General features: G+C 38.7%; 1 long non-coding RNA gene across 1 annotated transcript; it reads right to left on the reverse strand.

The window, feature by feature from the left end:
- Window positions 1-498: 498 nt before the first annotated feature.
- On the reverse strand, window positions 499-3,430 carry LOC141668348 (uncharacterized). The gene is made up of 3 exons (XR_012553013.1): window positions 2,117-3,430; window positions 1,355-1,959; window positions 499-1,272 (listed from the first exon to the last, which is right to left on the reverse strand). It is a non-coding gene; the product is annotated as an uncharacterized LOC141668348 (long non-coding RNA).
- Window positions 3,431-15,234: the final 11,804 nt, after the last annotated feature.

Raw genomic sequence — 15,234 nt, forward strand, 5'->3', positions numbered from 1 at the left:
GAGCAAGGACTAAGGACCAACCTTGACCTACTGGACACAAGTCAAGACCATACAGTTTTCTGAATGGCACCTTACAAGATAAAAACCATGGCTTACTTTGGGAAAAGTATCAAACCCCGCCAGTATACTGAGGGCGATCTCGTACTTCAGCCGATCGAAGTCTCCGATCCACCTCACCAAGGAAAGATATCCCCCAACTGAGAAGTGTCGTATCAAGTCGTGATAGTTTTCCAGCTCAATCAGATCCTACCGGCTTGCAGACTTGGAAGGAAATAAACTTTCTAATGCCTGAAATGGTCTCCGACTGCGAAGATTTATGTTTATAATTTGTGCCCTAATATGAAAGTCAACTATGCAACCAAATTTTGTCATGACCGGCTTATTTTATAAAATCCAAGGCCATGTTTATATATGAAAGAGGTGTTTTGTTTCCTACTAATTTTATGAGTATAAAACACAAATAGACAAATAATAAAGAACATTCAACCAGTCTTAAATGGTCCACAAAGGATGTCAACATTACAATTTTGGCAACTCAACAAAAACAAATATTCAACTTAAAAGCAAGGAAATCTTAACCAGAAACTCAATAGAATAGGAGAAAGCCTAGAACAAGCTACATAAAATGAACATAAAAGTAAATAAGATAAGCACCATCTTTGTCCTCCTCCTCAACATCAACCCCAAGCTCCGAGAGCGGGATCTCATCCTCAGCCGGTGCACTTGGACCGGATTGCCCGTTAAGCTCGAGATTATCCTCGGCATTTTCTCCCTTCTCCAGTTCGGCAAATACATATGCCTCATAAGTATGAACCGGGGGGTCATACTCGTCGCCTGCACCCAGGAAAGTCCCAAATTCGTTAAAGCTCATCTCATACGAAGGAGCCGCCTTCTGGATCACAAGCTAGGCCTAAGACTTGGTCTTTAGGAACCTCTTTACACTTTCCACATAACCCTCCGCCGGCTCCCTCGCTTTTAGCTCCTCATTTTCCTTCCTTAGCGGCTCTAATTCGGTCCCATCCGCCTCCCACTTTTCCTTCTCCTTCTTTATTTCGCTGGCTTCACCTTGGAGGTTGAAAATCTCCAGGTTCCTTCTCCCGACGACCATACTAAATTCATTTGCTTTTCCCTTCCAAAGGTTGCCCGAGTCCAGATTCAGCTGAGAGAAGGCCAGCGTATCATCGAACTCCGCCTTTTCTCTTTTTCTTTGCTCAGCCTCCACCTATTTACTATGCCAAGTTAGCCAGTTGGAGTTGGTCTTCACCACAACCCCTAGTTACGAAGGAAAAGAGAAGCATTAGGTAAAAATCCGTGTCCCACGAAGTCATAATTGTCAAATTAATAGGACACATACCTCTCCCAGCTTGACCAGAAGTACCTGATCGAGCTCATTTGCACCCAAGGAGCCATGGTACTTAGTATCGGTCAGTATTTGAAAAGCCTTTAGAGTATCATGAGGATAAGGAGACCCGACATCGACCAACCCTTGAATGTCCATATATCAAGCGTCAATCACCCAAGATCACCCTTGGGCTCAGTCATCTTCTTAATTGGTTCCCTATATCCCGCAGCCATAGACTTCACACTCGGTCGAATCACTTCATCAACTTCTCACTTTTCCCCTTCCTCAATAACCCGAACCTTTGACTTCCCGACATCCCGCTTTGGGGGCTGTTCCCCTATTCCAAGATAGGAATCTCCTCGACCTCCTGAACAACAACTGACCTAGCGCGGTCCAAAATCTGTTACGAGTAAGGCTCTAGAGTTCACTGTATCTTGATGGGATTCCCGGTCGTCGCGTCACTTGCATGTGACCCAGTACCCATCTCCCCACTAGCAGATTCGGCCAATTTCCTCTTTGTCACACCATCTTTGGGTCGTTCTCAGACTTCTCCTTAAAGACCTTGAGCATGGCCCGTTTGTTCAATATATCTGGATAAGTAATAGTGCGATGAAGAACTGCAATGAAAACATGACTTTGTGTCAAACACCTGAGTGAAAATACTGCAAACAATCAACATAAGGACTATGAAACAGAGACAGTTAAGACAACAATATATAGAACACGAATATAAATATACGGCATGGTGAACTACGTATGCACGAACTACATTACCATTATATATCAGCAAAAAGAACCTATCATGGATCAAATCTAAAATCCATTCGCCATCCGGCTCGTAATGGGTAAATCAATGGATTTTCCACAGCTCGTCCTCAGAAATAGTAAACGGCTCTAACGAGACATTAATCTTCACATTCCATCTCGGTAACCAAGCCAAATCCCCCCCCCCACAAACGAAGATGTACTCCAAATGCCACATCTTATTCGACGAGGCATACGATACAACTTCTTTACGAGCCTCTTGTTACTCCTCCGATGAAGGTCATAAATAGGGGCAAACTCATGACCTGAACCCGGAAAAGTGTGAAGAACAACTGAGTAGTCGACTCGAAGCCCATCTCGCCATACCGAGCAATGAAATAAGATCCAAAGAGGAATCCTTTCAGTAGTATCAGCCATTTACCCCATTGGCGATTTATCTATTCAGTGACTTTTGGCACTGGACGTTCCGCTTCTCATACTATTAGTGGTGAATTACCCAAAGTCATACTTGAAAACATTTACGAACAAATGAGAGAAGAAGCGATGTAATCCGAGCCGGAACCCAACCTGGAAAAAATTAACTGGAACCGCTAGACAGCCACCCTCAGGCTGATAATAAGGCCTCTCATCCTCATCAGCATACCACTACTCATACCGATCGGGGCTGTCAAAACCCCACCTCACAAACTCCTCATGCTCCCAACTGTACCGACTCCGAAAATTAGCATACTCCATGCATCCAAAAGTATCATCCAATAACTTTTAATCAAACTGAAGAGAAAGAACACCGTCTTCCGTCAATTCCTTCTCATATGACCAGAAGTACCGGTCTCATATTGGCATGAAGTTCGCAGGACCGGATAGCTGAGCCTCCCAATAAACCACCCGTGAGCATCCCGATGAAACGACTGATCACGACCGGCATAAACCGGCTTTCTCCTAACATTCAAGCCCAAAATTGAGCTACCCCCCATCTCTCCCCCGTCCACAACCTCCACAATCCTATTTATTGGCACAGTAGTCGGCACAGGCGCGCCATAATTATCACAACTTCCCTCAACAACTGTGACCACGGCCGGCACCCCCACCTAGAAAATCTCGATGGACCAGCCCTCTCGCCGCCAACCCCGATATCTGGTGGATTCAGTCTCTTGAAAGTAGTATCCTCTAAATCTCGAACACCACACTCACTAATATTACCCGCTATAACCCGGCTCTCACCATCTTCCGAACCTTATAAAAGCAGCTCACCCCACTCTGAATCCTAGCGTACTCACGGGAGGCAGCAGCCGCCGTGTTGGGGTAATATAATTCCACTGGCCTTACTATCTCACCGCGCTCCACACTCAAAAATAACCTAGATGAACAAAAATATTTGCTCAGAATTAATAAAGCAAAATACACTCTACAAGTCTATACATACATATACACACACGAAAAGATGAACATCAACCTTGATGTTCATCACGCAAACCTAAAAATATGTGCAATCCCGAAAAACAACCCAAAAACTACAAAGAAGACCAAAAACAAGAAATATACATAACATTATCAGGGCCTGCGATTTTACCATGAAAAATAAAGTGCTTTTTGCAAAGATCCTACCACAATACACAATGTAAAGAATCAAAAAAATACATTTCCATGAACTAGAAGATAAAGCAGCAAGATCAAGAAGAAAGATGGGTGAAAGGCTAACCTTAAAGAAGAGTAAACAACCACAACCACCGTATCCTGATTAGACCACTAACGAACACTCTGATCTCATTGATGATCTTTACTCTTCTCATTTATTTTTCTCTCCCTCTCTCTATATTTTTTATGTATATATAACATAAATAAATAAACCACCATGGACATATAACATCTTGTCGTTGGCTGCCAAGAAACCCACCAACGACAGCGTGGCTTCCCACGCGCCCAAGCCCCTATTTTTTACCATAACCTCCCTACGTCTCCAGCCTGTGCATTGATGACATGTCATTGATAACCATCAATGCACAGTCCCTAATTTTTCGGCGCCCAACTCCCTAAAAACCCTCCTTTTTTAAAATCTCTTTCAAAAAACCATATTATGTACTTTAAAATTTCAAAAGGCACACAAATTTTCACCAACGAGTACAGTCATGAACCTTAACTTCATATCCAACTTCAACTATACCCTTCATATGAAAGACAGTTTCAACCGCCTTCCAGATGGGGCACCACCTCAATTTTGACTCAATTGCGCCCTTCTTATGAAAAACGGTCTCAACCTCCTTCTAGAGGGGCCACCATCTCAACTTTGACTCAACTCCACCAACCTAAAGCAACCTCTTCAAAATAACAGATGGTCAAAATTGATTCCCACCACGACATCTTTCACGCTGAATAATCCCCCATGTAACTAAATGTTAAATAAGGGTGTGGGGAAATTATAGGCCCAACCTAGTTAGCTAGCCTATAACGACTCGTATACTTGTATACTATTTAAGTGTGTAATTATTGAATAATTAAATAAATAAAATATGTGCATGGGTTCTGTCAGCTGGATATTATTATGTTATTAGTTATAAGTGATTATTGGTGTTCGAGGATCATTTGTGTAATTAATTGCTGAACTATGTTGCTTTTTTATATATTTAAGGGTGATTTTATTTAAGATTTATTCTCATAAATATGTGTAGGATCCCTAATATTATTTTTTACGGTTTTATAATTAAAATATTTCTTTTTGGGATTTTATAAAATTTAGAAATCAATATTTTATTGATTATTTATCCCTGAATGATTTTCTGATTGTATTTATTTGTAAATTCCTTATTTAATTTTAGAATTCTTCAAAAAATTATGAAACTCATATTTTACTATGTTTGAATTATTCCGAGAATTTTAAAATTATTTTGGGAATTTTTGGGATTAATTTCACCCGCGCTTCGTTTCGTTTAATTGATAAAAGCGGGTATAAATTGCGTTTCAAAAATTATTTTAAAATAACGAAATTTACGTGTTCATTAATTTCAGGATATTTATAATATTTTAAGACTGTTTTGATAATTTTTCGGATTAGTTTCACCCGCAGCTTTGTCCGATAAACGGTATAAAATGAGACAAAGCGATCAGATCTAGAAGTACGGGGGGCTTATAATTATCCAGTTTTGCTACATGGTAGCCAAGAACAGGAGGGTGGATACTAAATTTCTACGTGTTTGATGGCTGATATTTCATAAAAAAAAAGATTGCAAAAACAGAAATAAAATAAAACAACAACATAATTCCTTCTCCTTCATTTTCTTAATCTCTCACTCCTCTCGCTCTCATCCATCCCTCTCTGTTCCATTTCATTCGATTCTCTCCTTTCCTTTCTAGTCGTCCCTGTTCCTCTCTTAATTTCTCGTTCTTGCCGCTGTTGTTCTCCGGTAACTGGCCGCCTCCTGTCCCCTTTTTCTTCCGATGTGTGCGTGGTGTGTGTCTGTGTATGTTGTCAGCGTGTGTGTATGTGCATTGGTGTAAGTTTGTGTGTGTGCGACTCCTCTGTGTGTGTGACTGTGTATATGTGTTCGTTATTTCCGGTTGTTTCCGGCCGTGCCCTTTTGTTCTGGTTGTGTCCAGGGTTTAGCAGCGCGTATGCACGTGATGATACCCAGTGATTTTTATTTTATTGCTGGACTGAATTTCTTTTAATAATTTTTGCAAAAAATGAATATATAAAATTTCTGAATATTTGTGATGTAAATAAATTATTCGGATGGGAATAATTTATATTAATCGGTGAAGTTTTGTTGGATGTCCGATATAAACGGAAACCCGCGAATTTTACCGCCGTCGGCGATGAGCCTCAGCGAGCCGACGGTGGACCGTGATGATTATTCTGAGTCCTATAATTATTAAAATAAAAATAATATTATTTTGTATAATTAGTATGCAGTGTAATTAACAGTTGTAATAATTTAGTCTATAATTGGGTGAACTAATTTGGATTGTAGTCGATGGGATGTGATTGAGTTGATGTTGAACTGTGATTGGGTTTTGGTGTCGATATGATATCAACTGGCAGTCCGATAAGTAAAGAAGATGCTGCCCAAATTTTGAGAAATTACTATTTTAGAAATTTGGGAACATATCATATAATTGCCGGAATTACCAATCGATTCATTAATTTGTATTATTATATATGAATCGCTTTATAAATATAAATCCTGATACGGGGTTACTAGTTGAACATATATATATATACATAATTATAAATAAGTATGTAGTGAAGCCCACTGGTGTGTTATGAGAATATTTTGCAAAGGATATGACAACTTTATTCTTCGAAACAATGTATATGTATGTATTTATCTCAATCGAATACTAAACTGAGCTTTGAGTACATGGACCTTATTTGTTATGTGTATTATGGTAATGCGAATACCTACAAGTTGGGAACTCTTATCGTTTGGGTAGAAGTGTTACCGAGGATATATCTAGCATACCTAGACGTCTAACATAGGGTATTTCGACTCTGTAGGTTCTTTTCGGAAGACCCGAGAATTAGCGTTGAACTAAAGTTAACCTATTGATCAGTCGACAAGCGCAGCGAGGTTCCAAGCGAAGGACCTGAGCGTTGAAGTCGGATCCAGGATAGTCTGCTGATTAGGTGATAAGCCCGAACGTCCGAGTCGATCCAAAGTCAGTCAGTGATAGTTGTAAAGCTCTGTAAGGAAAGTACCCTGACCATTCTTTTATGGTTCAATATATATCAATAGCTAATGTATTAATCTCGTAATGGAAGAAAAACTTTTTAAGTTACGTATCTCCGGTAGTTATAAATCACTGTTTTAAACTTTTTTTGGGGTAAAGTAACTTCGAAAGGTGCCTATCTCGAATGAAAATGATTTGTGAACCAGATTTTTATGTGTGCTGTTAAAATGAATGGTTTTAAAATGAGATAGGTACAAGTGTTTTGAAAACTGGATAAAACGATCATATATGGGATACATAGGGGCCAGAGTAGGCCTATTGAGGTAGCGTAAGAGGCTAATTCGGTTGCACGCAAATTTATAACCAATTAGTCCAGCAGGTCAGAGACCTAGCTAGTCTTTGAGTTCCGGAATAGGTATATGGGATGGCAATTAGAGTTGTCTGGTGTTGATAGCCTGATCAGCTGTCTTGACATATCCACTACGTATCTGATTTGGGTTTTATGGTTCCTATGACGGAACAAGCGATTTACATAGTGGATTTAGAAATGAAAATAGCATGCTAAAATTGGACTCTGGTATTTATACACATCACACTACTGATGTTATCATTTTATAGAGCATGCTAGTTTTGAGTATCCAGTTTATGCATGTTTTACCTGTTTGTAACAAGTTATGAATTATGTTCCTATAACTATTTCACCTTAAATTGTTTTACTTGTTATTCATATAATGGTACTGCTAAGCAATTAATTGCTCACCCTTGAAGAATGTTTTATATATGTATTGCAGATGTCTAGGAGATTCTTCCGTGGTAGTCAGGGCAGAGTTCTAGTTCCTTCCGCGTCGGGCTCCTCTGAGGTAGTTGTGTTGGACCAAAGATGGTCTGTTGAGTTGCTGTATTAAGTTAGTGGTCAGGATTGTATAAGGTAAATTGGGTTGTGATAGTTGAGTAGCCTAAATCATACTTCAACCTGGAAAAGATCTTGGAAAAAGGGGTCGTATTTATATTCTATCATTGAATTGATTATATTATGTCTGTTATTGTGGTTGTTGATGACATCAACTCCTAACCCCGGGGTTGAGGCCGTCACAATTGGTATTAGAGCTAAAGGTTTGAGTCCCTGATTTAGGTTAGGAGTAGAGTTAAAAGAGTATAGGAAGGTTTATATATAGATGTGAGTCAGCAACTCAATCAGAGGAGCGAGTTTATGAGTTCAGTCAAGGGTTTCGGAGGCGTAACCCTGATGTTTATTGAGGATTGGCTTTAAGTGCCCTAGCCTATAGTACGTCCTCTTCGTATATGTATTATTGGTAAGCTTTGATAGAGATTTATAGGTTCCCTCTCGAGAAAAATGAGTTTGATCGTGATAGTTCAATTTTTGAGCGGATACTTGATGTGCCAGCTGAAGAGACGCCAATGTTATTCCTAAATGTCGCATCTTTTATGTCTAACTATGGTTGCTGGACCGAGTGTGTGACCTCGGTGAGTTCGGATAGTATGATAATAGTCGGTGGCGGCTATGACAACCAAGTTTCTTAAAGTACGGGGAATAGTACTATTGTTATATCTTAAACCTTATAAACATTTCTTGAGACATATTTTGTTTCCCAGAGAGATTGTCTGTTTCCCAATAAGTTGCTCATTTATCCGCAAGGAATTCAAATTCGAAGTATGCAAATTAGGATTCTGTTGATCCCATTATAAATCAGATTTACTCCTCTTCCTATTTGTGAATTTCTATTTAAACATTGTTTCTTTCCTCGGTGATCCCATTGAAAGGAATATGTCCTAAGTCCAATCATGTATTAGGATTTAGGAATAACTTCCTGTGTAATCTGTTTTGATTTCATTGATATTAATAAAAGACTTGTTTTGTTTTTATTATGGGCTTTATCTATTTAAGTGTTTAAATAAGATATACCATAGTTTAGAGTAAAGCTTTTTATGGATTATGATGAGATCATAATAGTGAGACCTAAAAGATGATAACTCTAAACTTAAATAGTTCCTGATCATAGGATTACTAACTGGTAATTCATAATCCGCAAAGATCGGTACATACTATGCTTACTTCATTATGAAGGATGTCTGTTCTCATAGACATTTGTGTGGTGACACTATAGCTAGTATGTAGGTGCTTATTATAGAATAAGTTCACTGAACATGACTCGCACAGCTGAATAACTGATGGAGTTCACTCACGTGTCAGCAGTTGTTCACATAGTGATAGTTGTACAAGTATCCTTAGACTTGAGGTCATCATAGTCATCTTGTGTACACTGAACTATGCTTTGGTTTAGTTCTTAGTCTCCAGGGACAATTATTAGGGCTCTACTGGGTATAGGAATTTATAGACAAAGATAGTGTATGATCAATAAAGGATCTACCCCTTCCAGTGAAGGAAGCGAATGTTCAAGGCTGATCCACTTATGCTAGTTCAGGAATTTCTGGCCAAAGTAAATGAAATTAGAAAGGAGTTTCTAATTTGCATAGAACTACGCATAGTAAATGGTAAGCAAGTGATTAAATTAGATAGGCTTGACATGAGATCCATGCCTTGTATTTAATCGGGACATTGTAGGGTAGAAGGAGTTTATTGTACGGTAACTATTCACTGAATAGGTTCTTGGTATTCTAAGCAGTGAATTTGTATTATCCGGATAGTCGCGATATGCTGAGAAGTATCCCTCACGATGTAGAATAAGTGTGATTAATTAATTAATCATATTTAATAAATTAGAGAATTTATATAAATAATGATAAAATAGTTTTATTATTATTTATTTCTACTACCGGCTTAATATTGAACCTATAGGGTCACACCATAAAAAGAGAATGATTTAATGGTGGAGGAATTAATTAATAATGGCTAATAATTATTTATTTGTGAAATAAATAATTAATTGGCAAATTTAATAATTGATTAAATGAGATTTAATTGATTATAAATTAATTAAGAAAAGTTCTTAATATTATTAATTAAGGATTTAATTTTTTTGGAAATTAAATCAAGAGAGAGAATTATTTCTAAAGTGTTTAGAAAAAGGATTAATAATTAAAAGGTGTTTTAATTATTAATGAGAATAATAAATGGGATAATAATAATAATATTTATGGAAAATTTCAGCTGAAAATTTTGCCTATAAATATACTATTATAAACCCTATTTTTATTCTAACCCCAAAATTTTATAAAACCTAATTCTCTCCACCTCCTCCTCCTCCTTAACGTCGTTTTCTTGGTGAATACCGGTGGAGTGCTTCACGTTTGAGGAGCAGCTGCTAAGGATCTCCGATCGTTGCTTTTGGATCGCATATTAAAGGTTAGTAATCGATCCCTACATTTTTACCACGATTTATATGCTTTTATTTGGATTTTATGTGTGTAAAAGTGTTTTACCATGCCTCCGCTGCGATTAAAATCCAACACCCATAAGTTGATTGGGGCAAATAATGCATATGATTTTACTATTTGTTTGTGTGACAAAGGGTTTGGTGGGACGCCACCGAAGTATGTGTTCTGAGCTATGCGGTACTAAGACTGGCCATCTTATGTACTTGTATGGTTGCTCTCAGTCATATCTATGTCTTTTTTCCCTTGTCCTCCCTGTATCATTAATTCTTTGACTTTGAAATTCAATTTGATACTCCCTGGTAGTGAATTTATCAGTGACCTCTGCAGTTAGACAGCCTTGGTTGTGGGAACAAATGAAAGTGGACTGTCAGGAGAAATGAAAGTCTTATGTCAAGTTGTTATTTAAGAATAATGGTAACAATGAGGATTCAGGATCTGATGAGGGAGTTATAGCCTCGAGAAAAACAATTTAGTGGTTGGTGGATCACTTGTAAGTGATAAGAAATCATCCTTGGAGGAATGGTTGGTTGAAATTTGGACAACGGTGCCTATTAGAGTCAGTGCTACTTAAATTTGACTTGAGTTACCAGTTTGCTCTATGTAATTGTGGCTAATATAGTCAGCCAAGCTTTGTTGTCCCTCAGATTAGTTTGGCTGTTGTAGTTGAATAGTGATAGGAAGTTAGTCAATTGTGGTTATATGGAGGAGCCATGCTATGGTGTTTAGTTTCTTTGTATTTTAGTTTTCCTGTACTGTTGTTGATTCTACTACTGTCATCGTTTCTATTGTTGCTAGTGCTGTTAATCTAGATCTCTTTTATAAATAGACCCTGATATTAAAGGCATGGGTATTTTTGGGCAACATTTTCCAGAAACAGGAAGATGCCACCTAAGAAAGTTACCCGGTTGATAGGGAATAAAAATAACCCTAATTGCCGAGTTAATGTCCAATTAATTAGACCTGATTTGGTCAAAGGGGAATGCCCAATTAATGAGGCCTAGAACCCTAACTATTTATTAAATTCATAATTAATAAAGGGGCTAATTAAACAGCCCAATAAATGTGTTCAAATAAGTAACTACTTCTACAAGAAGTAATCTCCTAGCAACCCAAATTTAGAAGGAAACTAATTCCTGCTTTCTAGGAATCCAAAGTCCAATCTGAGGTGGAGACTTGCCCATCAAGTCAACCAATTTTACCCTAATTCCCAGACTCTCAATGTCTATATAAAGGATCTTACCCCCTTCAACTTCGGCAGATTGTTTTGGGGACAAGAGCTCCACACGTCACAAAGCCGTGAAGGCATCCTACTAGCCACAAGGCCATACCTGGAATGACGTTTGAGACTCAGTCCTCGAAGGACATGAAAGTCACTACGTCCTTGGTGAGCTCTCACTGCCATGGCCCTGAGGGCAAGCATCACCAAGAACTATGTTTTGGCTTGATTCTTGGCATACGCCAAGGTACGTAGGCATCTTGTGAGGGCGGATTTAAGCTACGAAACTCAAGCACAGCAATTAAAGCTTGAAGCTTATCAAACCCTGACATTAAATACTCAAATTAAAGAAATACATGTTTTTATCCATGACATTCGGTGCCGTCTATGGGAAGAAGGTGACAATCATAAAAGCACGAAAAAGCACCGAGAAACCACCTGCTGAAATACGCAATGTCGCATCCATTGTTGAGATTTTACCACAGTCAAACCTCAATATCCGAGGAACTGATCTCTTAGGGATGGAGATCCCCATTACCTAACTACTGATCCAAAGAATGGTCTCCTACTCTAGGGGAAAAAGAATTAGGGGAAGAGTCCCAAACTATAGATGGTACTCTCACTAATGAGCACCCGAATTTTAGATGTTAATTATTGAGCTTCCCTCAAGGGTGAATAATCACCCACCTTATGGGAGTAAAATTTTGAGGAGGAACGTAACGTCGAGTACATAAGGAGTACGAACCTCACTATTTGTAAGGGTTAAAACGTATTAAAGGGAGAAATTCTGATTTCTGTGATCCCTATATCGAGGATAGTGACTGTTCATATGAAGAGGAGATCACCCCAAGAAGGGTGCAGCTGAGTAAGGAACCTGTTATCAAAGTGCGTTTTTAACCCCAAAGATGTGAAAGGATGAAACCCTTAATTGTAAAGAAGAAGATCCATGCTCATGAAGCACACACCTGGAAACCTGAAAAGATATAGAATCATAAAGTGATCAAGATCTACCAGCCACAACGCAGGTTGTTTCTTCCACCATTGAAGCACCATAACTTTCAATAAGAAAACCAAAAAGTCGTCCCACAATAATTGGATTTCTTATGACCCAAAAGCTAATTCTAGGGACCGATCCCCAAGCTCAAGGAATGTAAAACTAGGGGACGAAATCCCAATCGGATTTCGGATTTTAACAATTATGTTTTCATCTAGGAGAAATGCTAACCCACCTGACTAGAGTAAACTTCAGCGACGAACACAGTAGGATTATGAATTCCGGTATTTGCAGGGGTTGATCCTCATTCATAAACAATTCCTAGATTTCTCTAGTTCCAATACCTAGGACAGTGATCGTCCATCGAATAAGGTGACCGAGCCACGAAGGAGACAACCAAACAAATAGCTCGTTATCAGATTCGTTCTCAGTCTCGAAGGTGCGATGGGATGATTCCTCAAACCATTGCAAAAAAGATTTCGAGCTCATGAGGAGTACATCAACAAGATTTAACAAGTTGGGAGATGCGTTAGGCAAAAACTCGATCTTAATCCGAAGGTATGATTTAAGATCCCCAAATTCGAAAGACAGAAACCTCAAGTTTAAGGGTCGAATCCCCAATTTTAGATGGTAATTGAGACCTTAGCTCTACCAATATTCTCCTTTCCCGAACCATAGATGATCCGGGATATGAATTCAAAGGTTATAACCAAGGAAGCGAAATTTGACATCAAGCGTGCAAAGGATATACACCCTCTTACATTCAAGGATTGAAACCCATCAATGACCAAATTTGTGATTATTCCAGTCCCTAGAAAGAGGATGATGAATTATGAAGTGAGAAGGATACCACTCCAAGAAGGCGACGTCCAGGAAGTGACCGACCGAAGAAAGATGTCCCAAGTCTCGAGGGCCTTAAGGATTGAAAGCTTAGGATGATGAAGATCAGATTTTTGTCTCATCAAAATCGTGATTTAATGGAGGAAAAGAAACCTGAAAAGGGAACAACAAACCCGACTACTTGCAAAATTTGGAAAGCCTGGACCCCGAGGGTTGATTACCCGATATAATTGGTTCGGACGTCCTTCCATGAAAAAAGGAGACAGAAATTCCAAGAATTGATCCCAAATATTTGATGCCCTTTGAAGGTCTGAATAATCCCACGTATCTCTTCATGAGAGAAACCATGAATACCTATATTTCAAGGAAGCTAAAGGTACCCTAATCTGGGTGTATGATGGATTCGGTAATCCGGATAACCACTTAAGAAAGTTTAAAATTCTCTAGTACAACAGCCGATGAACGATTTTACAAAGTGCATGACGTTTTCTTAAACCCCGGGGGGCATGACTCGATAATGGTGCGAAGCTGTATATTTTGCATCCCCCAAGAACATGAAACAAGGATAAAAAGAATCCTTTTATGACCTAGACCAATTCAAAGAAAATCCTTGATCACCATATACTTGAATAATAGGATGTCATTGATAGTCCAACAAGGAGCCTGGGATGTTAACTTTAAATTATCATTGGCCAAAACCAATATAAAAAGTATGCATAGGTTGCAACAGCGGGGAGGTGAAAATAAATAACATGAAGAAGAATTTGACCCCTGATAGGAGGCGATAAAGATAACAACTAGAAGCAAGAGGAGGATCAAAAGTGTGATGCTAAGGATAAGTATCCCTGATGGAGACTCTTCCCCAAGGAAGAACAACAGAGAACCGAAGTTCACCAAGCATGCACGTTTTAATGCTCCAAGAAGTCGAGTCTTGATAATATGAAGATTATCAATGGCCGATGTCACTGCGCACCAACCCTGACAAGAGAAACAAGAATTTATAACCAAGATTTCACGAAGATGATGTCGATGATTTTCAATAGCTAAGGAATACAATTGAGTTATAAATTCGAGGAGGAATACCGAATAGGTTCACCAAGATAGTGAAGGAAGCAAAAGAGTGAAAGATTATAAATAATAGAGGGGAGAAAAAGATACTCTAGAGAAATACGCATCCCTGAGTACCAATTATCAAAATGATCTTTAGAAGGCTAACGACTGATGGGACTTCAAGAAGCTCAATAAAAGATTGTGCCCGAAATATAGTACACCGTAAGGAGCGACAGTGGAAATGGCCACTAACTTTGATGATTCTGATTCGGAAGGGATGAAATTCCTTCATGAAGACCCGATGATCATCACACTATAATATAAAACTCTGAAAGATTCTTAGCAAATAGGACTCGCTAATTTCCAACTTGTTGCCATGATTAAAGGCCCGATTGAGTCGGGGGCAGGTCCTCCCAAAAGAAGACGTGGAATTCCGAAAATTTGACGAGTAATGAGGAAATTCAACAGTAGATACGATTCTTATCCACTTGTAACCGGAGTATAGTGAGAAAAAGGAAGAGGAATTCTTGCCCTTGGCAGAAGAGAAACCACAAAACAGTAAGCTAATTATAAGGACGACATTTCTAAGGTACCACTCCTCATTAACTTTGTAATATTATGTATCTTTTTGCTGCTTTTATTTTGAGAAACCAGATGCCACCTACCAAAGGTTAGAAAGTATAAATTTTTGAGCCTCTCTATTGAAAGACCATGAGAGTCTATGGTATAATAAAATTAAAAGCCTAGACAAGGAAAAATACATGAAACACCTTCGAGAGGTAGTGCTGATGCACCACAAGATGATGTTAAATCCTACAAGGTGTGCCTTCGAGGTAGGATCTGTAAATTTTTGGGCCACATCTCTGAGTGGGGAATCAAGGCCATATTGATAAGATTCCTGGTTATGGAACCCTCATCTTTCATTAAGAACGTAGAGAAATTAAAGAGTGTGATTTAGGAGAGGTTCATCTCCGAACCCAGTGACAAGTGTTTTCCCTTCTTCAC

Source organism: Apium graveolens, chromosome 6 (genome assembly GCF_009905375.1).
Source record: "Apium graveolens cultivar Ventura chromosome 6, ASM990537v1, whole genome shotgun sequence".
Taxonomy (NCBI): domain Eukaryota; kingdom Viridiplantae; phylum Streptophyta; class Magnoliopsida; order Apiales; family Apiaceae; genus Apium; species Apium graveolens.